Source organism: Podarcis vaucheri (genome assembly GCF_965113315.1).
Source record: "Podarcis vaucheri genome assembly, chromosome: 14".
Lineage (NCBI taxonomy): Eukaryota > Metazoa > Chordata > Lepidosauria > Squamata > Lacertidae > Podarcis > Podarcis vaucheri.
The window spans coordinates 11,756,822-11,778,938 of NC_138752.1; the positions used below are offsets into that span (position 1 = coordinate 11,756,822).

Below are 22,117 nucleotides of genomic sequence, written 5' to 3' on the forward strand. Positions count from 1 at the left end.
TTAGCTAAAGCGGTACCTCAGGTTAAAAACAATTTCAGGTTAAGAACAGACCTCCAGAACGAATTAAGTTCTTAACCCGAGGTACCACCATATACAAGAACTAGGGGTTGCGACCTCTGCTCGCTCTGTTTGTCAACTGCCTTTCCTCTACACCTGACTACCCCCTCTCTTTAAGCCTCCTCTCCCCGCCTCTTCCCGCACAGTTTGCCCCAAGCCCCACCCCTTTTTAAAGGAGAGTGAGTTGCTTCACAGAGTGGCTTGCTAAGCTGCGCTGTGAAACCCCTCCTTGCTCTCCATTAAAAGTGCCTGCAGAGAGGTTTAACGGAGGGGGTGGCACTTCACATAGCAGCTTTCTGCAAAGCACCTCCCACTTCTCCCCATTAAACAGCTGGCTTGGGGGCCACCCGCCATCTGTGTGGCTTCCTCCGTTGCCTGCCTGCTGTTCATCACGCTGCAGTTGGCATGACCACCTATTGGTGGCCACGCAAACTGGGTAGCATGATGACAACCTTACATTTTTATTTATATAGCAAGATGCTCCTGGCTTGCATGCTATTCCCCATGAAGTGTGGGAAACATTTGGCATCATGAGCCTGGGGAATCCCCATGTTTACAAACCTGGGAACCAGCTCAAAAAAGAGGCTCCTTTTGGAGGTGATATTCAGCTGCAGGCAGGGGTCATTTCAGCTGTGTATTTGCTTCGCAAGACTTCATATTGTCTTCTTTTAAAGGTAAACAAAGCTATTCTTACCCTAAAAGAACAGCCTGGTCATGTGCACTGGTTAAATATTTGTTGGCATTGCAGGCAACTCCCTTCCACTAACTGATATTTTGGATGCAGACCTTGGCAGTCTGGTCTTATAAGCAAAGCTGGCCTGCTGTTGTTTATCATTCTCAGACCAATTATGATGAGATTTTGAGCCTTAACTGGACACACAGGGGCTGCTTTGAATTACTTGCCCCAGGCTAAGGTGAACTTACTGCTGCTGATTTTCTTTTTTAATGTTTCATGTTTTATTATGTTTTTATATACAGTCCTACCTTGGATCCCGAACACCTTGGCTCCCGAATGATCGAAACCCGGAAGTGAGTGTTCCGGTTTTCGAACGATTTTTGAAAGCCGAATGTTTGGCGTAGCTTCTGCAGCTTCCGATTGGCTGCAGGAGCTTCCTGCAGCCAACCGGAAGCCATGCTTTGGTTTCCGAATGTTTTGGAAGTTGAACGGACTTCCAGAACGGATTCCATTCAACTTCCAAGGTATGACTGTATGTTAGAAGCTGCCCAGAGTGGCTGGGGCAGCCCAGTGAGATGTGTGGGATATGAAATAATAACAATGCTAATGCTAATGAATAAAGGTAAAGGGTAAAGGGACCCCTGACCATTAGGTCCAGTCGTGACCAACTCTGGGGTTGCGGCGCTCATCTCGCTTTATTGGCCGAGGGAGCCAGTGTACAGGTTCCGGGTCATGTGGCCAGCATGACTAAGCCGCTTCTGACGAACCAGAGCAGCACTCGGAAACGCCGTTTACCTTCCCGCCGGAGTGGTACCTATTTATCTACTTGCACTGGTGTGCTTTCGAACTGCTAGGCGGGCAGGAACTAGGACCGAGCAATGGGGGCTCACCCTGTTGCGGGGATTCGAACCGCCGACCTTCTGATCGGCAAGTCCTAGGCTCTGTGGTTTAACCCACAGCGCCACCCAAAATAGAACGTTCCTATTTTCATTAGAGAAATGTTGGAGAGTATGCAATCAGAAGCCGGGACACACTAATTTTGGGATGTTGCATATGACTGGTGCTGAGATAATGGGATCAAGTATTGATTTTATCAAAATTATAGTGTTTATTATTATTATTATTATTATTATTATTATTATTATTATTATTATTATGCCTCCCTATACTCGCAGGTCTCCGGTTCACAAGATAAAATCACAAGATAAAAACACAAAATACATAATCAAAACAAAAAGAACCCAATTATATTTATACCATTAGATGATGCTTTGGGGGGGGGGTTGGCCACCCGCATTGACATTCTGCCCAGTCAGGAACGATTCCCTTGCCTGTTACATTTCTGGTGATGGGCCTGAATGCTAATGGAGTCATTTGTCTGGAGCAAGGGCCTTGCTTGCCTCTCTTGACAAGGGGCGAGTCTCAAGGCTCTCCAAAGCCCCTCTACCTGTCACCAGCTCTATATTTTGCAAGTAGGTGCCGTGCAGATTTCATTTTCCCAGCAGATGCCTTTGGTGCTAAGTTCCCTTTGATGCTGATTGCACCCAGGCTGCCGTTCCCCACGCTGTCTCCAAGTTGTTTTCAATAGCCCAAGTGTTTGAACTTCTCGGCTAGACGTGCGGATACATACATTAGATGCAATGTAAACACATCCCGAGCTCCAGAATCAACCGTAATTATGGAACTAAAACAAGTCTTGCTGTGTTCCCATCTTTCGCGTGTTTCATGGTACTTATCTGTTTAAGTTGGAGGCCCATGAAAAGATCAGTATGTTTCACTTCAAAGGGCGGCTTGGATTGCTTTCCCAGTGGCAGGGCTTTGTAGGGATTAAATTAAGTTGCATTGCAGCCATTGAACTTTGCATGTTAGTCAGGTGTTCAGGTATAACTCTTGTGAAGGCCTGCAGTAGGGATGGGCGGATCTGACCGTTTCAATTGCTCATCTTCTCCAGTCTTAAGTTCTCCACTGTTCCTCATCGGTTTGCAATCCTTTTAAAAACACAAAAACCCTCATGAGAATTTGCCAGCCTTTTAACACAAATTTCCCCTATTATGCACCTTTTTCTGCCTTATATGTGCAAAGCAATTTTTCCCCAATATAAAGGATTTATGTATATTATCTTCACCAATATATGCATTTTTATGCACACTTTATCGAGGTGCATGCGTTTTTGTGCACACCTGACATGGCAGAAGAACTGCACTGCAAAATTTTTGCAAAAGTGTGAATTTTGAAGCATGGCTGAACTTCAGCTGGCACATAGTTTCAGAAAGTGTGAATTAGGTAGACTCACCTTTATATGTGAACTGATTTGAATTTCACTCTGAAGTGACTGAAATAGGCTTTTGCACAACTAGGGACCAGTACGTCACATGACGCCAGGCACACAAGTAAGATCAGACAAGGCAAACTAATTACGTTGAACACCCTTCAACTATCCTTTGGCATTTCCATAGAGTGTATTTTGCTTCTCATCCATTCAATGCAGATTTATGGAAGGAGAGGGACTCCTGGTCAGTGGAAGCATAACGGGAGGCCACAAGGTTCTCAAATTCCCATGGCTGCATGTAGAAATGAAATCAGACTTCTGTTGTGTGTTGTTTTGCTATTGATGCACAATTACTGTTGCAATTGCAGTCAGCTTTATGAGCACATTATATTTTCCCACTCTTTCCCCCAATTTGTTCGTTCTTTTGATGTTCTGTTTCCCTCTGTTGTTCTCTATTCTTCTACCTCTGATAGGAAATAAGTTGTTTCAAAAACCTGTGAACAGGGCTGCATCTTTAAGACTGCAACATACCACTCTTCCATTGCATTTAAAGGTCCTAACAGTCTGACAGTGTCAACCTTTCTTTTACTATCCATGTTTGCCCTCTCGTGGCAGGAAAGAGGAAACACAGAAAAAGCAACAACATTATACACGATAAAGGCCACCTCTCTTTTTTTTGCAAATGGGAAGGAGCTTGCTACTGAAAAGAGATGCAATTTAGTAATGAAATCTCCAGTTCCATGCATTTCCTGAAAATTATTCACCCTAATTCCAAAGAATCCAGGGAACTGTAGTTTGTTAAGGGTGCTGAGAGGGGACGCGGGTGGCACTGTGAGTTAAACCACAGAGCCTAGGACTTGCCGATCAGAAGGCCAGTGGTTCGAATCCCCGCAATGGGGTGAGCTCCCGTTGCTCGGTCTCTGCTCCTGCCAACCTAGCAGTTCGAAAGCACATCAAAGTGCAATTAGATAAATAGGTACCACTCTGGCGGGAAGGTAAATGGCGTTTCCATGTGCTGCTCTGATTTGCCAGAAGCGGCTTAGTCATGCTGGCCACATGACCCAGAAGCTGTACGCCGGCTCTCTCGGCCAATAAAGCAAGATGAGCGCCGCAACCCCAGAGTCGGTCACGACTGGACCTAATGGTCAGGGGTCCCCTTACCTTTAAGGGTGCTGAGATTTGTCAGGAGCCATCTGCTCCCCTCACACAGCTGCACTTCCCAGAGTTTCCTGGGAAGAGGGATTGATTGTTAAACCAAATTGGGAACTCTAGTTTTGTGGGAATTACTGTATTTTTCCATGTATCAGACGAGGTTATTTTTTATAAAAATTATACTAGAAAATGGGGGTCGTCTTATGCACGGATAGTGGAGAGGTGGGACTGATGGCTGCCGTGAGCAGGAGATTGTCTGTGGTGTTTTTGTGGGTGATTGGTGGGTGCGGCAAGGTCCGCTGGCTATTGGCTGCTGCAGCAATTGGGCGGGTGATTGATGCTTCCATTTGGCGAGCGTGCTGCTGGTTGGTAGCTTTGTTGATGTGCGTGTGATTGGCTGTGGCGGTCCTGTGGGTGAGTGATTTTTGGCAATCCAAACCCAACACGGGGGCATGTTATACACTGAAAAATATGGTATATTGCAGGGGCAGCTATCCCATGATGTCACCCTAGCTGTCTGAAATGCCCATCACAGGTTAGTTTGCCCATTGAGCACTGGCCCCCCCAAATTGCACCAATTTCAGCATGTGCTTGATTTCTACCCTTCCTCCTAGTGTTCCTCATTCTGCTCATCATCAAATGAATATAAATAAAGATGGGAAACGGCTATGTATAGTGAATACTTATCTACTTTAAAAATTTCACCTATAATCCTTTTCTTTTACTTCTTTATTTATTCTTTGTTCTTTTTTCTTTTTTTCTGATACCTTATCTTTCATTTCACTCCTTTATTGTGAATAGCATTTTATAAAGGTATAAATAACTATAAATATGAAAAGAGGTATTCTCTAATTTGTTTCCTTGGTTATATGTATTTTCTCTTTCTTCTGTATTTTCTTTTGTTGTAAATATGTATGTTTTCCAATTTGTACTTAATAATTTTTTAAAAAATAAATTATATATTTGAGGCCCGTCTTTCTCTCCAAGGCACTCAAGGTGGTGTACATGCTTCTCCTGTCTCCATTTTGTCCTCACAACAATCCTGAAAGGTTCGCTAGGCTGGGAGATAGTGACAGGCCCAACGTCATCCAGTGAGCCTTCAAGACTGAAGGGGGATTTGAACCCTGGTCTGCCAGGTCCTAGTCTAGCAATCTAACCACTACACACTACATTTCTGAATTCAAGATGTACAGTGGTGCCTCGCAAGACGAAATTAATTCATTCCGCAAGTTTTTTCTTCTTGCGAGTTTTTCGTCTTGCGAAGCACGGTTTCCCATAGGAATGCATTGAAAATCAATTAATGCGTTCCTATGGAAACCGCTTGCCAGGCTGGCGGTGCGTAGAAGGGCTTTTCTCCCCACCGCAAGCCTTCAGGACAGGTACGGGAACAGAGGGGAAGGGGCGCAGCGCTTCTCCTCTGTTCTCGGGGCTTGCGGTGGGAGGAGGGTTTTTCCTCCCCACTGCCAACATTCAGAACAGCATTCTGAATGTTGGCGGTGGGAAGGAAAACCCTCCTCCCACCGCAAGTCTTCAGGACAGCCATCCGAAGGCTGGCGCGGGGAGAAGGGCTTTCCGCCCCACCGCCAGCCTTCGGAGGAGGTCCGAGGACAGTGGGGAAGACGCGCTGCGCTTCCCCGCTGTCCCGGAGATTTCCCTATGGGCTTTCGTCTTGCGAAGGAAGCCCATAGGGAAATTCGTTTTGCGAAGCGCCTCCAAAACGGAAAACCCTTTCGTCTAGCGGGTTTTCCGTCTTGCGAGGCATTCGTCTTGCGGGGCACCACTGTATATACTGCACTGAAGCTGCAAATCCTATCCCCATTAACCTGGGAGTAAGTCTCTTTGAACACTGTTTGGCTTACTTATGAGTAAGCCTAGGAATGCATAACAACAACAACAACAACAACAATAACAACAACAACAACAATAATAATAATAGTACTGTAGTAGGAGTAGTAGTAATGGCTTTAGTATCATACAGCAGGTGGCGCTGTTGTTTAGAAGCATTTTGTAGTTTTCACATGGTACGCCAGCTTTAGAGAATAAAATCAAACCCCAGGACAGAGTTCTGTAGCATATTTAAAAGCACCATTTAGTGCTGTATAAATATTATTTGGTCACCTTACTGGTTATGTTTTAGCTGCTGGTTTTTGTTGTTCTAGAGATTTTGTCTGACTCTTTTTTTGTTTTTGTTTTAAAACGCCTTGAATGTTAGCTGTTGTGTGAAAACGTGAGCTGAAGGTTTGTGGGATAATATATTTAACGATCAATAAATAAATGTATATGTTGTTCCACTGCTGGTGTAGCAATTGTGAAGCGGCGAGGTTCGGGCTTCTACGCTTCGATGGCATGCCACCTCGGAGTAAGTTCCACCGCCGTCAATGAGATTTTTTTCTGCATGGGTATTTTTATATGAACTCTTTGTGCCACAGCATATTTCGTTTGTGCAGGGGGAGGTAAAATACTTAAGTACTTAATTCGTTCTGGAGGTCTGTTCTTAACCTGAAACTGTTCTTAACCTGAAGCACCACTTTAGCTAATGGGGCCTCCCGCTGCTGCTGCGCCGCCGGAGCACGATTTCTGTTCTCATCCTGAAGCAAAGTTCTTAACCTGAAGCACTATTTCTGGGTTAGTGGAGTGTGTAACCTGAAGCGTCTGTAACCAGAGGTACCACTGTAGTTGTTCTTTTATTAGAGAGCAAGTGTTAAGATGGGGCAAGTATAAACAACAACAAGAAGAAATGCAGAAGGGACATGGAAGAGACTTAAGGGCCTCGGACATAAGGCTTCCAGGTTGATGGACTAGATGGATTGGACAGTAAGGACTGACACGATCCGAGACCAGGAAGATGAGACGTTGGATGAAGATTGGAAGAAAATTTATAAAGGAAACTTTCTATTTAGGGAATTGGCTAAAAATTAATGAATATTAGGGAAAATGTTGGAATGAAACTATATGACTCTAGCAGAAATGATATCAGGAGTTATGTATATTTGAAAACTAAGATTTAAGCTTTAAGGTATTTTAGGGTAAGATAAGGTTAAATAAATTAAGGCAATTTGAATAACAGAATATGGGGAAAGATGGTAAGGATTTGCTGAGCTAATTATCAAGTTAAACTGTCAAGATAAATTTTTAAACAAAAATTGAGAAAGATGGAAAGAATTTGCTGAAATAATTAATTAAACTAGAATACCAAAAGGGAGGTGTGAGGAGGTCAATGAAACAAGCAAATGGAAGTTATAGATATGTAATTGGGATCTATGTTGTTTTCTTTTTTCTTTTTCTTTTTTTGTTGTATTGTTGTTTCTTTTTTTTTCTTTCTTTCTATGTATTACAGTGTTGTTTTTAATTTTTCTTTTTTCTTTATAACTTTGAAACTACTAATAAATATTATATTTTTTTTAAAAAAAAGATGGGGTATGTCAGCTTGTAGGAAAGAGAAACTTCTTCCTGCGTTGATTTCTTGGTATTTTATACGTTCTGACTGATAGCTTGCTGCGGTTGCCTTCAAAACCCATAACACCAGGGCCGGCTCACCCATGGGGCAGGGCGAAGCAGCTGCCTCGGGCAGAGGAAATCCCTGAAGTGTTGCCCCCACAGGTGCCCATCTAGTCTGGCACCCTGTTCTTACAATGGCCGGCCAGATCATAATAACTACTGTATTTTTCCGTGTATAAGACAATGGTTTATTATTATTAAAAAATGTTACAAATTGGGTCGTCTTATACACGGATAGTGCAGAGGGGGGACAGGCGATTGGTGGCAGCCATGAGCAGGAGATTGTCAGCAGTGATTGGGTGTGTGGTTGGTGGCTGCGGCAATGCCTGCTGACGATTGGCTGCTGCTGTGGCAATTGGGCGGGCGATTGGCGGCTGCTGGCGGTGAGCGAGCAGACGATTGTTGGCTTCGGTGAGACGTGCGATTGGCAGCGGCGGTCCCCCCCCCAAAAGCTGAACAACTCTGGGCAATCTCCCCCCATTTCCTTAATTTGGGGTCCCCCAAAATAGGGGTCATTTTATACATATGGAGGGACGCGGGTAGCGCTGTGGGTTAAACCGCAGAGCCTAGGACTTGCTGATCAGAAGGTCGGCGGTTCGAATCCCCGTGACGGGGTGAGCTCCCGTTGCTCGGTCCCTGCTCCTGCCAACCTAGCAGTTCGAAAGCATGCCAAAGTGCAAGTAGATAAATAGGTACGGCTCCAGCGGGAAGGTAAACGGCATTTCCATGCGCTGTTCTGGTTTGCCAGAAGCAGCTTAGTGATGCTGGCCACATGACCCGAAAGTTGTATGCTGGCTCCCTCGGCCAATAAAGCGAGATGAGTGCCGCAACCCTGGAGTCGGTCACGACTGGACCTAATGGTCAGGGGTACCTTTATCTTTACTATACACGTGGAAAAATACGCTAGGTCTAACTGTGTGACTCAACACATACACTGCAAAACTTTGTGGACTTTGCTGTTTCCTGCCTCCCCATGTGGGACACAGAAAATCTGAAGGCAGGCATATTGCCACCCTGAATCCTGGCTCCCTTCCTCCTTCATGCGCCACTCCTGTGCCCTCCAAACTCACCTTGCAGCATCAACGAAGGAAATATCTCCACACCCTCTTTGAATGGCTGGTTTCATTCGTAGGCTGGGCTGAAACTAGGCGCAAGTAGAGGACGTGGCACGTGGAAAAGATTAGAGCCAAAGTGAGCTGCTCTCTTTAACTGCTGATCTAATTTTCATCTTGGAGGAAGCCATTTATTTTTGAGTCACATGCATTTATGTGCCCAGGCCTAGCAATGATGGCATCATTAAAAAATGTGAAACATTAACATAGGAGTTTACAATTCACTTCTAGACCAGCTACAGTCATAACAGACCAGATTCCAATATAAATCTTTATGTGTTATTCTTTTTTCAAAAGGTCTAACAGGTTCTTTGTAAGAGTAGGATGATTGCTCACACTTTCTACACAAGGAACTTCTTTTTTGGGCAGGGCCTGGGTTAAAAGGCTTACTTTGCCATATTGGGTCACCTTGGGTGATCTCTCAGCCTAAGCTTCCTCATAGGGTAGTTGTGGGGGGGGGGCGGGAATTGGGGGAGACAGGAATGGACATAATCTTGAGCTCTTTAGAGCAAAGGTAGGATAGAGATGTAATCAACAAAATTAAAAATAAATACATGCCTGTATGGTGTTGTAGAGCCAATTCAGAATGAGGGCAGGAAGTGATCCTGTCATTCTGAATGGCCTAATACTCTGCTAACCTCAAGGTTATATTACTGCAATGCGTTATACATAGGGCTGATGGTTTGGAAACTTCAGCTAGTGCAGAATTCACCTGAGCAAGATGGTTTGAACATATTACACTGATCCTGGTCCAACTCCATTGGCTGCCAATTAGTTTCCAGGCCCAAAACCAGGCTGGTTTTGACCTATAAAGCCTTAAACGGCTCAGGACAGCAATACACCAAGGACCGCCTCTTTCCAAATGAACCTACCTGGACCCTGAGGTCATCTTCTGAGGCCTTCCTTCATGTGCCGCCGCCTCCTCAAAAGGTCCGGAGGGTGGCAACATGAGAACGGGGCCTTCTCTGCAGTGGCTCCCCGTCTGTGGAATGCTCTCCCCAAGGAAGTTCACCTGGTGCCTTCATTACACACCTTTAGGCGCCAGGCAAAAATGTTCCTTTTAAATCAAGCCTTTGGTTTATCTGTTTGACATCCTATGCCCTTTTAAAATGTGGGTCTTTTCGGGGGGGCGTGTTATTGGGTTGTTGTTTTTATTCTGATTATATATGTTGTGAACTTTTCTGTGAACCACCCTGAGACCTCTGGGTATAGGGTGGGATATTAATAATAATAATAATAATAATAATAATAATAATAATAATGTGCTGTTAAAAATGATATCTGGAGGGAGCCACCCTGACGTTCAATTAGAGACTGTAATTTTATTTTGTCAAAATATATGTGCACTGATTCAAAAATAACAGGTGGCTCCCCCCCCCTGCACAGCAAGACAAAGAAAAGGGGTCCTATCTTTTTTTCAGATACTGTGGCAAAAAGTGGCAGCCAACAATGCCAGCCGTGTTTTCACAACAGGAATCCAGATGTGTTTTCAGTTTTCATGCCCTCATGGTAGAGGTCTGCCAAAACGAGTGCTTCTGTCCCCACGTCAGCAGAAAATTCCTGGATGCTGTCCCAGGAAGCCCTTGGAACGGGATTTGGCAAAGCATCTTGCGGGCAACCCTCAGCTTGCAACGATTTTCCTTAAAAAACATCTATAGGCATTTAAAGGCTCCCCCAAATGCCGGATAAGGTCATGCGCACATGTAACAAATAGCTAGATGTAAATAGCCGACATACCAAGCAGGAAAGAAAATGGGAAAACATGACCCAGGATTTTGATGCTTGGCAGAGCAGTGGAAATTTGCCTGTCCATTCATCACAATAGCATCCGAGAAAGGAAGCAGGGAGGCGAGGCGAGAAGCAAGGACACACACAAGCCACAGTGAGAGGGATAATTCACTGCTGAGACTGGATTAGGTGAGCACAATTTAACATTTCTCAGCCAACCGGAGGAAGGACTTTGCAATGTCATTCTCTGGCCATTGTCACTCACACCTTGGTGACGTCCAGATTTGGTTGCAGTAACTTTCTATATGTGGAGGAGCTATCTCTGAACCGCATACCAAAACTACAACTGCTCCAGATGCCTTTTGTCAGAGTTTGAATGGAACGCAGTGTCCTGAACACATAACTTTTGTGTGTTCCCAGTTGGGCTCTGGAGCCGATTCAGAACGCTGGTTGTCAGAAGTCTAAACTGTCTAGGTACCAGGGACTTCATGCCATTCTATCAATATTTTGGACTTGCCATAAGAAGGTTTATCCACCTGGGCCCATATTATCCAGTCAGAAGCTTGCCAGGGTCTTTATTTATTTCTTCTTGATCTAGCAGAAAAATTGCATCCTGCTTAATCATAAAAACCTCTAAGCAGTTTACATAAAGGTAAAGGGACCCCTGACCATTAGGTCCAGTCACGGACGACTCTGGGGTTGCGGCGCTCATCTCGCTCTATAGGCTGAGGGAGCCGCATTTGTCCGCAGACAGCTTCCGGGTCATGGCCAGCATGACTAAGCCGCTTCTGGTGAACCAGAGCAGTGCACGGAAACGCCGTTTACCTTCCTGCCGGAGCCAGGGGCGCCGACTTATAAAAAATATTGGGGGGGCCGCTGGTTCACTCGGGTAGCCGGGAGAACGCAGTTCGAGGTGGCGGTGTTGGGGAGAGACCCTCGCTCAGGGCGCCACGAGACTTGGCGGCCGGCGGCCTATCTGGGGGGTTTTGGAGCGTATTTCGGCGGAGCGATTGGGGAGGAGGGGGCTTGTTGCCAGATTCTTCAGCTGGGCCGGAGATCCGCTGCTGGGGGGTCCCTGGGCCGAGTTGTGAGCCCGGCCTGCTGAAGGAAGATCCAGCCGATTGCGCGACGGGGACGGCCGGGGCTCTCCAGCTAGGGCGCACGGCTGGCTGGCGAGGGAGCAGGTGGGGAGGAGGCGGGGGTCCTCACTCTCTTAGGAAACGCACCCACGCGCCCGATTGCCACGAAGTCCGAAGGGTGCGTGTGTGGAATTAAAAAGCAAAAACGAGATACGGGCAGGGCAGGCAAAGAGTTTTCCGCAAGAGGATGGAGGGCAGGTTGAAGAGAAAATCACTCAGGATGAGACAGTCAAATCAGCCATGATAAAATGGGCTCAGGATATTGGGTATAACATCATGTTTGAGGACTGGGAAAGGTTATGGACCACCGGAATGAAATTCACGGCATGTAATGCCTTGAAGGAAAATATTATGAAAATGATTTATAGGTGGTACATGACCCCAGTCAAGCTTGCAAAAATATATCACCTGTCTGATAATAAATGTTGGAAATGTAAGGAGGCTGAAGGGACATTCTTTCACCTCCGGTGGACTTGTCCAAAAGTGAAGGCCTTCTGGGAAATGATCTATAATGAGTTAAAAAAGGTATTTAAGTATACCTTTCCCAAGAAACCAGAGGCCTTCCTCTTGGGCATTGTTGGCCAGAAAGGGTTAAAGAAGGATAGAACTTTCTTTATGTATGCAACTACAGCAGCAAGAATACTTATCGCAAAATATTGGAAGACACAAGATTTGCCCACACTGGAAGAGTGGCAGACGCAATTGATGGACTACATGGAACTGGCTGAAATGACTGGCAGAATCCGAGATTTGGGAGAAGAAACAACGGAAGAGGACTGGAAAAAATTTAAGGACTATTTACAAAAACAATATAAGTTGTATGAATGTTAAAAATTTACACGATTCGGAAACTATAGCTTCAGCAATTAGATTTGGGAAACAGGAAATTATATTTTAAGTAAGAAAATGTCAAAATCTAAGGTAATACTATGTTTAATTTAAGATATAAGTAACTGATGAAAAGTATGTTAAATTTAGAGGTATAGTATTTGAAAAGTATTTTCTTGTTCTTTTACTTTTTTCTTCAGTGTATGTTTCTAACTTTGTGTTTGAAAACTTAATAAAATATTTATTAAAAAAAAAGAGAGAGAGAAAATCCTTTCGCTTTTCTGGGGCGCAGGGAAGTCTCAGAGCCGGAGGTTGGGGAAGGGACCCCCTTTGCTCTGCCCTCTTCTCCCGTCTTAGATTCGCATGGGGGTCCCCGCCCGAGCTTGCCTGGCCACCGGGCCACACAAGGGCCGCGCTCTACACGGCGCACCTTGCTAGCCGCGCAGCTGTCCTCCGCGGCTGCGGAGCGGCCCTGCGCCGGTGCCCAGCCCCTCTGGGCGCCCTCTGCGCTGCCAATGACAAGCGGGCGACGTCGCGGGCGGGGAAGGCGTCGCTTTCTTTCCCGATCCTTCATCCTCCGAGTCTTCCAGCCCTTTTTTGGGTTGGAAGCTCGTCTCGTTCGCCCTTCTCCTTTCTTCACCCTGCGCGCAATTTTCCTCCCTCGTCTCCCTCCCCATTTCTCCTTCCTTCCTTCCTTCCTTCCTTCCTTCCTTCCTTCCTGATTGACTGACTGACTGACTGACGGGCTCTGGCTCTGGCTCTGGCTCGAGCTCGGGCTTTGGCTCGGGCTCCGGCTCGGGCTCGGGCAGCCACAGCGTCGGCGGTGTTGGCGATCGGTGGCGCGGGGGGATGGCCCTCCCGGGGGAGCCGGCGCTGCTCAATGGGGTTGCCAAGGAGACAGGCCGGCCACCCCCCGCCCCCGGTCCGGCGCCCCCCGCCGCGCCGGTGCCCGTTATCGAGCTGGTGCGCGCCGGGCGCCCTATAAAAGCCGCGGACGCCCGAGATTATTGGGGGGGCGGAGCCCCCCCAAACGAATTTTTGAGGGGGCTCGGGCCCCCTCAAGCCCCATGGAGTCGGCGCCTATGGCCGGAGCCATACCTATTTATCTACTTGCACTTTGACGTGCTTTCGAACTGCTAGGTTGGCAGGAGCAGGGACCGAGTAAAAGGAGTTCACCCCGTCGCGGGGATTCGAACCGCCGACCTGCTGCCCAATCCTTTTTAAGTGGAAATGTCAGAGGTTGGACTTAAGACTTTTTGCATGCACATAATGTCCTCTCTCACTATGCCATGTTCCATTCCTATCTAGTCGGCCTTCTTTTACTGTTTCTGTCCTTCCAGTATACATGTCTTGAAGGGAATCAGGACTGAAAGTGGCCCAAATTGAGATAAAATGTTTGTATCTTACCAGAGATGACAGCAAGCTTATCAGCAGCAGCGTATTTCTGTTATTACCAACACTCCTTAGTCGAATGCTCACTTTGGTTATTTTACAGACATTTAAGCTTTAATAGTTTCTGATTTTCATTTCCTTCTGACTTCTCTGCTTGCTGTGCTGAAGGAAAGGTGTTAAAGCATTACTAACTCTCTCTCCTGCATCCGAGGATGTTGCAAGAGGTGACGCATTCATTATCGTTGGTCCTGGGATAAACTGGGTCAAGGTGTCTGTTAATCCAGTTTGCTGCTAAAACTGCAGTGCTTCCATGCTGAGAAGATAGCAACGTTCAATATTGTATCTGGGAACATTGTGTTGTTGTCTTCCTCTTGGTTTTTTTTTTTTTTTTTTGCAGAACACACAAGATCTCTGATCCCTTTGGGTCTTCTAAGTTCCACCGTCACAAGATATAGGGACAAAGGACACAACTAGGGCTTATGCTGACACATTTGTAACAAGGACTTAAAGTTTTTTTTTTTTTGGTGTGTGTGTGTTAAGCAGTCCAAGTCAATACAGTGGTACCTTGGGTTACATACGCTTCAGGTTACAGACTCCGCTAACCCAGAAATAGTACCTCAGGTTAAGAACTTTGCTTCAGGATGAGAACAGAAATCGTGCTCCAGTGGCGTGGCGGCAGCGGGAGGCCCCATTAGCTAAAGTGGTGCTTCAGGTTAAGAACAGTTTCAGGTTAAGAATGGACCTCTGGAACGAATTAAGTACTTAACCTGAGGTACCACTGTAGATGTTGCAATGTGGCGTCATTTTATGTTGGAAGTGGGGAAGCTTTGGCCCATGGGCTAAATTTGACTCACCGGGCCTCCTCATTTGGCCCACCAGCCCATTCCCCCCAAACAACGCTCACCTGTCTCACACCTGACATCTTCTTGCACCAGACGGGGCAGACAGATATGACAGGACTGAACATGCCGCGCCTCAGCTGTTGAACGGGGACCTCAGTCTTGCTAGGTTTGGGTGCATAAGATAGATAGATAGATAGATAGATAGATAGATAGATAGATAGATAGATACCGTATTTTTCGTCCTATAGGGCGCACCGGCCCATAGGACGCACCTCGTTTTTTGGGGGGGAAATGAATTTTAAAAAATTATTTCCCCCCCCCAGCCCTGGCTGCCGCCCCAAGCCTTGCGCTCACCTGGCCGAAGCACGGGGCACCCTCCGGAGGGCTCCCCGTGCTTTGGGCGACAGGCTGCCACCCCAAGCCTCGCGCACCCAGCGGGACCTCCTGCCGGGCGCGCAAGGCTTGCGGACACTCGCGGGCGCTGCAGGCTGCTGCCCGCAAGCCTTGTGAGCCCGCGGGAACTCCCACGGGCTTGCAAGGCTTGCGGATAGCTTCCTGAAGCCTGGAGAGCGAGAGGGGTCGGTTCTAAAATATAAACTAAAATATTTCAACGCATACTGAACATGCCGCGCATCAGCTGTTGAATGGGGACCTCAGTCTTGCTAGGTTTGGGTGCATAAGAGAATGCCCCTTTTGCACCCAAACCATGCAGAACTGAGTAAAGAGGTCAGTCTCAGAACCCTGTCCCCGAACCCTGAAGAAAGCAGAATTTATCCCCCTGGGCATCCCCTTGATGCAGGGGGAGCTCAGCCCTGCTAGGTGACTATCCCCCCACAGGCCAACTTTGACAGGTAGGCGGGACCTGGCATCTAAAAGAAAATGGTGGTGGTGGCAAGTGGGACCCTGACAGTTGTTCAAGGATGCCATTTTGTAGGCTGGGCTTACATGAACACTTTTACCACAGCAGTCGACACAGCGTGAGATTCCCAGACATGTCAATGCTGGATGAATTCTTATAGCACCCCTGTTCATTTCCAGATGGGGATGTGGACATACTGAGCCTGACGATTCTGCAAACAACATACAAAAAATATGTGTGTGTGTGTGTATGTGAGAGAGAGAGAGAGAGAGAGAATTATCTCATGTTGTTTTGTATTAAGGTTGTTCAAGCTACACATTTGATGTTATTCATGGGGGTTTCCCTTGAGTTCAGTACAGTGGACGCTCGGGTTGCGAACGTGATCCGTGCGGGATGCATGTTCGCAACCTGCAGCGTTCACAACCTGCATCTGTGCACACGTGGGTTGCAATTCGGCGCTTCTGCGCATGTGCAAAAGCGATTTAGTGCTTCTGCGCATGCGCAACCGCTGTAACCCATTCTGGTACTTCCGGGTTTCGGCGGTCCACAACTCGAAAAAACGCAACCTGAAGCATCTGTAACCCGAGGTATGACTGTATTTTCAATTCACAAGTAGCTTGTATGGGTACAGGAAGGCCTAGCTAGATTGTGACCATGGCAGGGCCGGTCCTCCCATGGGGGCGGTGAGCAGTTGCCTCAGGCGGCAGGCTGGAGACAGCTGGGAGGGGCAGTAGCAGATCAGGGCCTCAAGGAGCGCACCACTTACCACCTCCTGCACTTGTCACTCACCTCCTCCTCTGTCTCCTCCACCGTCATCCCATCTGCTCCTCTCTGACTTCCATCTTACTCCCACCCTCCACTGCCTTCTGTGTACTTCAGGGCTTCCTCAGGCTGTCTCAAGTCACCTCAGGCGGCAGCGGTGGTGGAGGCGGCAGGGGAGGGGGATGCCATTGTCTGATTTGCCTCAGGCGGCAAAATGTCCTGGACTGCCCTGAACCATGGCGTGGAAAGGGGGCTTTTTAGAACTCATATCTCATTGCCAATATGGCGGGGTCAGGACACTGCAAGGAGGAAAGACTTAAAGCACTACCTCCCAATATGCTTCAGAGATCCAGACTATGGGGAGCCCGGAAAAATTAATAATTACAATTTGGACTACAATTTGGTGTTTTTTTTTAATTTTAGTTTATTGTTTCTAATTAGATTTTGATGTGGATATGTTGATTGGCTGTTTTTATTGGAAAACCAATAAAAAATATTTAAATAAAATAAAATAAAGCACTACCTCCCACCCGATCCAGTTTGATACTCTCCCCCACCTGCTGATTCATTGCACAAGAAAAACCTTGCACACCACTGCAACCCACATGGATAATGTCCCGTGCAGTTTGGCCTTGTGATAACACCATTGCGTGAATCAATGCTGCACTCTTGACAGCACTGGTTCCTGCTCCCACATTCGGCTCTGTGAGTGGCCTGAACTCCAATTCCCAAACAGCTGAGTGGAAAAAGTAACCGAGAGCATGTGTGACTCATTGACAGCGGGACGGACAGGCTTCTCAGGGACTCTTTCTGTTTTCAGGCATAGCTGAGGCTGCTGCTACTGCTTTCCAACAGGGATAGCCAGCTGCTATAGAGCTGAAACATGCATTTGTTTTTTAAATGCACCAGCCCATTAACTCGCCCTGCAAGCTACGCTGCTCTTGCTCTCCACCAAACTTTGCCAGGACCTTGCCCTTGCCTCCCGTCTGTGGCAAATACTGAATCATCCCTCCTGCCTGTTGAATTTTGTCCCACAGCTGTTAATATTTAACACAGGACCGTTGGCTTGAGGGAAATGAAGGTCTTCGGGGGGGGAAACAGCTGTTTTATACGCCCCGTGGTTTCAAAAACAACAAGGCTCGTAGCTTGGGGTGATCCAGTAGACGTTATCGTTCGTTATTGCTTTTGGGGTTTGGGTTCAATGAACCATGAGCAGAAGGAAAATGGTCCCTGGCAAATGCTGGCACAACAGCAACATAAAAATGTAAGATAAAATACAGTGGTACCTCAAGTTAAGTACTTAATTCGTTCCGGAGGTCCGTTCTTAACCTGAAACTGTTCTTAACCTGAAGCACCACTTTAGCTAATGGGGCCTCCTGCTGCCGCCGCGCCGCCAGAGCACAATTTCTGTTCTCATCCTGAAGCAAAGTTCTTAACCCGAGGTACTATTTCTGGGTTAGCGGAGTCTGTAACCTGAAGCGTATGTAACCCAAGGTACCACTGTAGCAAGAAAGTGGGTGTTCATTATAAACCTCCCTCAATTTTATGAGATGTGATTCTGATTTCTTTTAAAGTATATATTTTCTTATTCTACTTAGGAACATAAGAAGAGGCTTCTGGATCAGACCAAGCAGATGCCTGTGGCAAACTCACAGTCAAGACCTACACACAAGAGCACTCTCTCCTCCTGTGGTTCCCAGCCACTGACATCCAGAAGCATAGTAAAAGGTACGGGTAAAGGACTCCTGGACAGTTAAGTCCAGTCAAACTTCACTATGGGTTGCGGCACTCATCTCGCTTTCAGGCTGAGGGAGCCAGCATTTGTCCACAGACAGCTTTCCAGGTCATGTGGCCAGCAGGACTAAACCGCTTCTGGCACAACGGGACACCATGACGGAAACCAGAGCGCACGGAAACACCATTCACCTTCCTGCTGCAGTGGTACCTATTTATCTATTTGCACTGGCATGCTTTCGAACTGCTAGGTTGGCAGGGGCTGGGACAGAGCTCAAACCGCTGCAGGGATTCGAACCTGAAGCGTATGTAACCTGAAGCGTCTGTAACCCGAGGTACCACTGTAGAGAGCTGGCTGAATCACACTGGCTCCTCTCATTGTGGGGCAGCAATCCACTGAGGCCACCGCCGATGCCCGTGTTGATGCTGCTGGTGCAGGTGTTAAAAGTGTTGGAAATGCAACAGCTGGTAAGCCTGTCAAGGTTTTTAGTTTGCACACAGATCAACACCATGTAGCCTGATCTTATCCACTGGCACCCACCCACCTCTGGTTAAATGGAACCAGGTAACTTAGGAACTGATATTTTGAGGTATCACCTGTACGGGAGGTAGAGGAAGGTCAATTATAATAATAATAGTAATTGTAGTGTTATTACAACCTCAGCACATTTATATATATATATATATATATATATATATATATATATATATATATATATATATGCTTTCGTAGATTTTCACCGGTACAGGAATGTAGGTTTTGGTGTCTTCGGGTGTCTTCCCGTGTAAGAGTCGGGGTGTCTGGGCGACGTTTCGACGAGGTCTCACTCGTCATCTTCAGGCTGGTGCTTTCGGCTTCTTGTTACTGGAACAGAGCAGAATCTGGTGTTTGAGTTCCTATAAATACTGTTGAGGGGTGTGGTGTATAGCCTCCAACGTTCTGGGCAGAGAGGAAGTTCCTAGATTAGTGTGCCTTTTCTTCTTTTGTTCCTTAATTACTTGAGGGATATCTTGAGTGATTTCATGAGTGATATTCTGAATACCACTGGGTGGGTCATTAAGTGTAGATTAGTTGCTAAAGCTTTCGTGTCTTGACCTCTTGAGCTTGTGAAGAGTTTTTCTGAGAAGATGGCTGTGCTGCATTTAGTTGTGCTCTGGCTTGGCTTCGTGTATAGGGGCGAGCTGTAATTTTGTGCCTTGTGCCAGCCAGATCTGTGTAGGGATTGCAGGGGGGTGCAGCATCAGAAAAACTCTTCACAAGCTCAAGAGGTCAAGACACGAAAGCTTTAGCAACTAATCTACACTTAATGACCCACCCAGTGGTATTCAGAATATCACTCATGAAATCACTCAAGATATCCCTCAAGTAATTAAGGAACAAAAGAAGAAAAGGCACACTAATCTAGGAACTTCCTCTCTGCCCAGAACGTTGGAGGCTATACACCACACCCCTCAACAGTATTTATAGGAACTCAAACACCAGATTCTGCTCTGTTCCAGTAACAAGAAGCCGAAAGCACCAGCCTGAAGATGACGAGTGAGACCTCGTTGAAACGTCGCCCAGACACCCCGACTCTTACACGGGAAGACACCCGAAGACACCAAAACCTATATATATATATATATATATATATATATATATAAAACTTTTCAACAATTCCCAACTTTACTGGGTTCAAATAACCTTATTCAAGGGCATAAATGTCATTTCTGTCCTTAATCGTTTAATCTTTTGTTTTGCCTGGCTGTAAATCTTGATTTTTTATGTGAGTTCACTCTTTCCATTAAGCAGGGCAGCAAATCATTAGACTTTCGCCCCCACGGCAAAATTTGTAGCTCCGGCACTGAGTGCCAGAGTAGATTCCCCTCCTCTTCAAAGTCTTTAAAGCGGCCTCTTTTAAATCGAGCCCGTTTTATCATCGGGCATCAACTCCAGTTCTTTGCCAGTCGGCTAATTAAGGATTTGTGCTTAATTTAGCAAGTAAAACTTAGCTGGCCCTAGCAAGATACTTCCAAGTGCTGCTATGCCCTTTGACCCGTCACCTGAGGTGCGCAGGCCCTCTGGCAGCAGCAAGAGCTGAGAATATTCTGGGCAGCAATTGCTTTGTCACATCAGAAGAGTCAGTCCCTTTGTGGGCGCAGCTTCGGCCAGAGGCCCGTGGTATACGCTTCACCTGATTAAAAATCAAGGCCAAAAATCCCACAAGCAGCTCTCCTACACTAAAGAAAGATACAGTAAACAGGCAACAATTTGCTGCCGTTTAAAAACCTGCCCAAATCACTCTGTTTCACTCTGCCTCTTTCTGGAGCCAGCCCTGGGTGACATTTGCTGAATGGCTGGGTGTGGGGCTGCCGTTCAGCTTTTGCCTAAGTGGTGGCTATTTAAAAACATGACCGGCCCAGGATCTTCAGTTGACGTCTCTAAAGGGGAGTTAAAGCTTGGGAGAGGCTCCAGTGATTTCTCTGGAATCTCAAGAGGAGGTTGATAGAGCTTCCTGGGCCAGAACAAGGCAATGGTGTGGCAAAGCAGAATTGGTAAAAGAGCCAGAAATGAAATAGGAGAGCTATAAGGGGAAAAGATAAACAGTGATTATATTCGGATCTTGGCCATTATGAACAGCAGTTCCGCGGGATGAACTGCTGAACAAGCACATCCTGGAGCACACCTGTGGAGGTGAAATTTTGCTTTGGGATAATTACTGTATTTTTCCGCGTATAAGACGATTTTTTTTATTATAAATAAATGCTAAAAATTGGGGGTCATCTTATACACAGATAGTGCAGGGGGGGGGACGGGCAGCCACAAGCAGGAGATTGTCAGCGGCGATTGGGTGGGTGATTGGTGGCTGCGGCAAGGCCTGCTGATGATTGGCTGCTGCTGCAGCAATTGGTCATGTGATTGGCGGTGGCTGGAGGCAAGCGTGCAGACGATTGGTTTCTTTTGTGAGGTGTGCGATTGGCAGTGGTGGTCAGGAGGGTGAGCGATTGTCGGCAATCCCCACCCCAAAAAAGCTCAAAAAGCTCAACAACTCTGGGCAATCTCCCCTCATTTCCTTAATTTGGGGTCCCCAAAAATTGGGGTCCTCTTATACGTGTTATACACAGAAAAATACGGTAATTTGGCACATCCTTATGGCACTGGGGGCTTGTTTTCATTCAAGGTACTGGGCTTACCAAATCATATCCCAAGAAAGGACTCCATGTAGGTTGTGCTAGGCAGTTGCAAGCCATGCAATTTATAATTTTGATTTATTATGATCATAACTGCATATATAAAACTGCTTTGAACTTTACGTTGTATAGATATCACATTACATGTTGACTTTTGTGTTCTGCGTTGCAAACTACCCTGCATTCTTTTGATTAGGGGTGGTATATATATTTAGCAAATTAATAATGAACAGATAAAATGGGATTAAATGGTGTGGGATGCAGCTGTTGCGGTTTAGGTATAGAACACTCACACACCAAATGTGCAAAGTAATAATTGGCAATAATAAAGGTAAAGGTAAAGGTACCCCTGCCCGAACGGGCCAGTCTTGACAGACTCTGGGGTTTGTGCGCCCATCTCACTCAAGAGGCCGGGAGCCAGCGCTGTCCGCAGACACTTCCGGGTCACGTGGCCAGCGTGACAAAGCTGCATCTGGTGAGCCAGCGCAGCACACGGAACGCCGTTTACCTTCCCGCTGGTAAGCGGTCCCTATTTATCTACTTGCACCCGGGGGTGCTTTCGAACTGCTAGGTTGGCAGGCTCTGGGACCGAACGACGGGAGCGCACCCCGCCGCGGGGATTCGAACCGCCGACCATGCGATCGGCAAGCCCTAGGTGCTGAGGTTTTACCCACAGCGCCACCCGCGTCCCGGCAATAATAATTGAAGGTATTTTTTGTTGTTTGTTTTTTTACTAAACAGTGTTTTGTTTCTCTAGGGTGGTCAGTATAAACTAGATGCTGAATCTGCAAATACACTATTGTTGCAAGATCAGTACAGGAGACCCCCCCCCCCGCTGCCCCCGTTCCCACCATTAAAGGAATCATGATCAAAGACCAAACATGTTGATGAAGCGATG

At 46.7% G+C, this 22,117-nt stretch overlaps 1 long non-coding RNA gene across 2 annotated transcripts in view; it reads right to left on the reverse strand.

Annotated features, from left to right (window-relative positions):
• Positions 1-2,010: 2,010 nt before the first annotated feature.
• Positions 2,011-22,117, reverse strand: part of LOC309518586 — a 28,739-nt gene continuing 8,632 nt past the window's right edge. For both annotated transcript variants that reach the window (XR_014213526.1, XR_014213527.1), the window contains exon 2: positions 2,011-2,721. This is a non-coding gene — a long non-coding RNA (uncharacterized lncRNA). The remainder of the gene's footprint in view (positions 2,722-22,117) is intronic.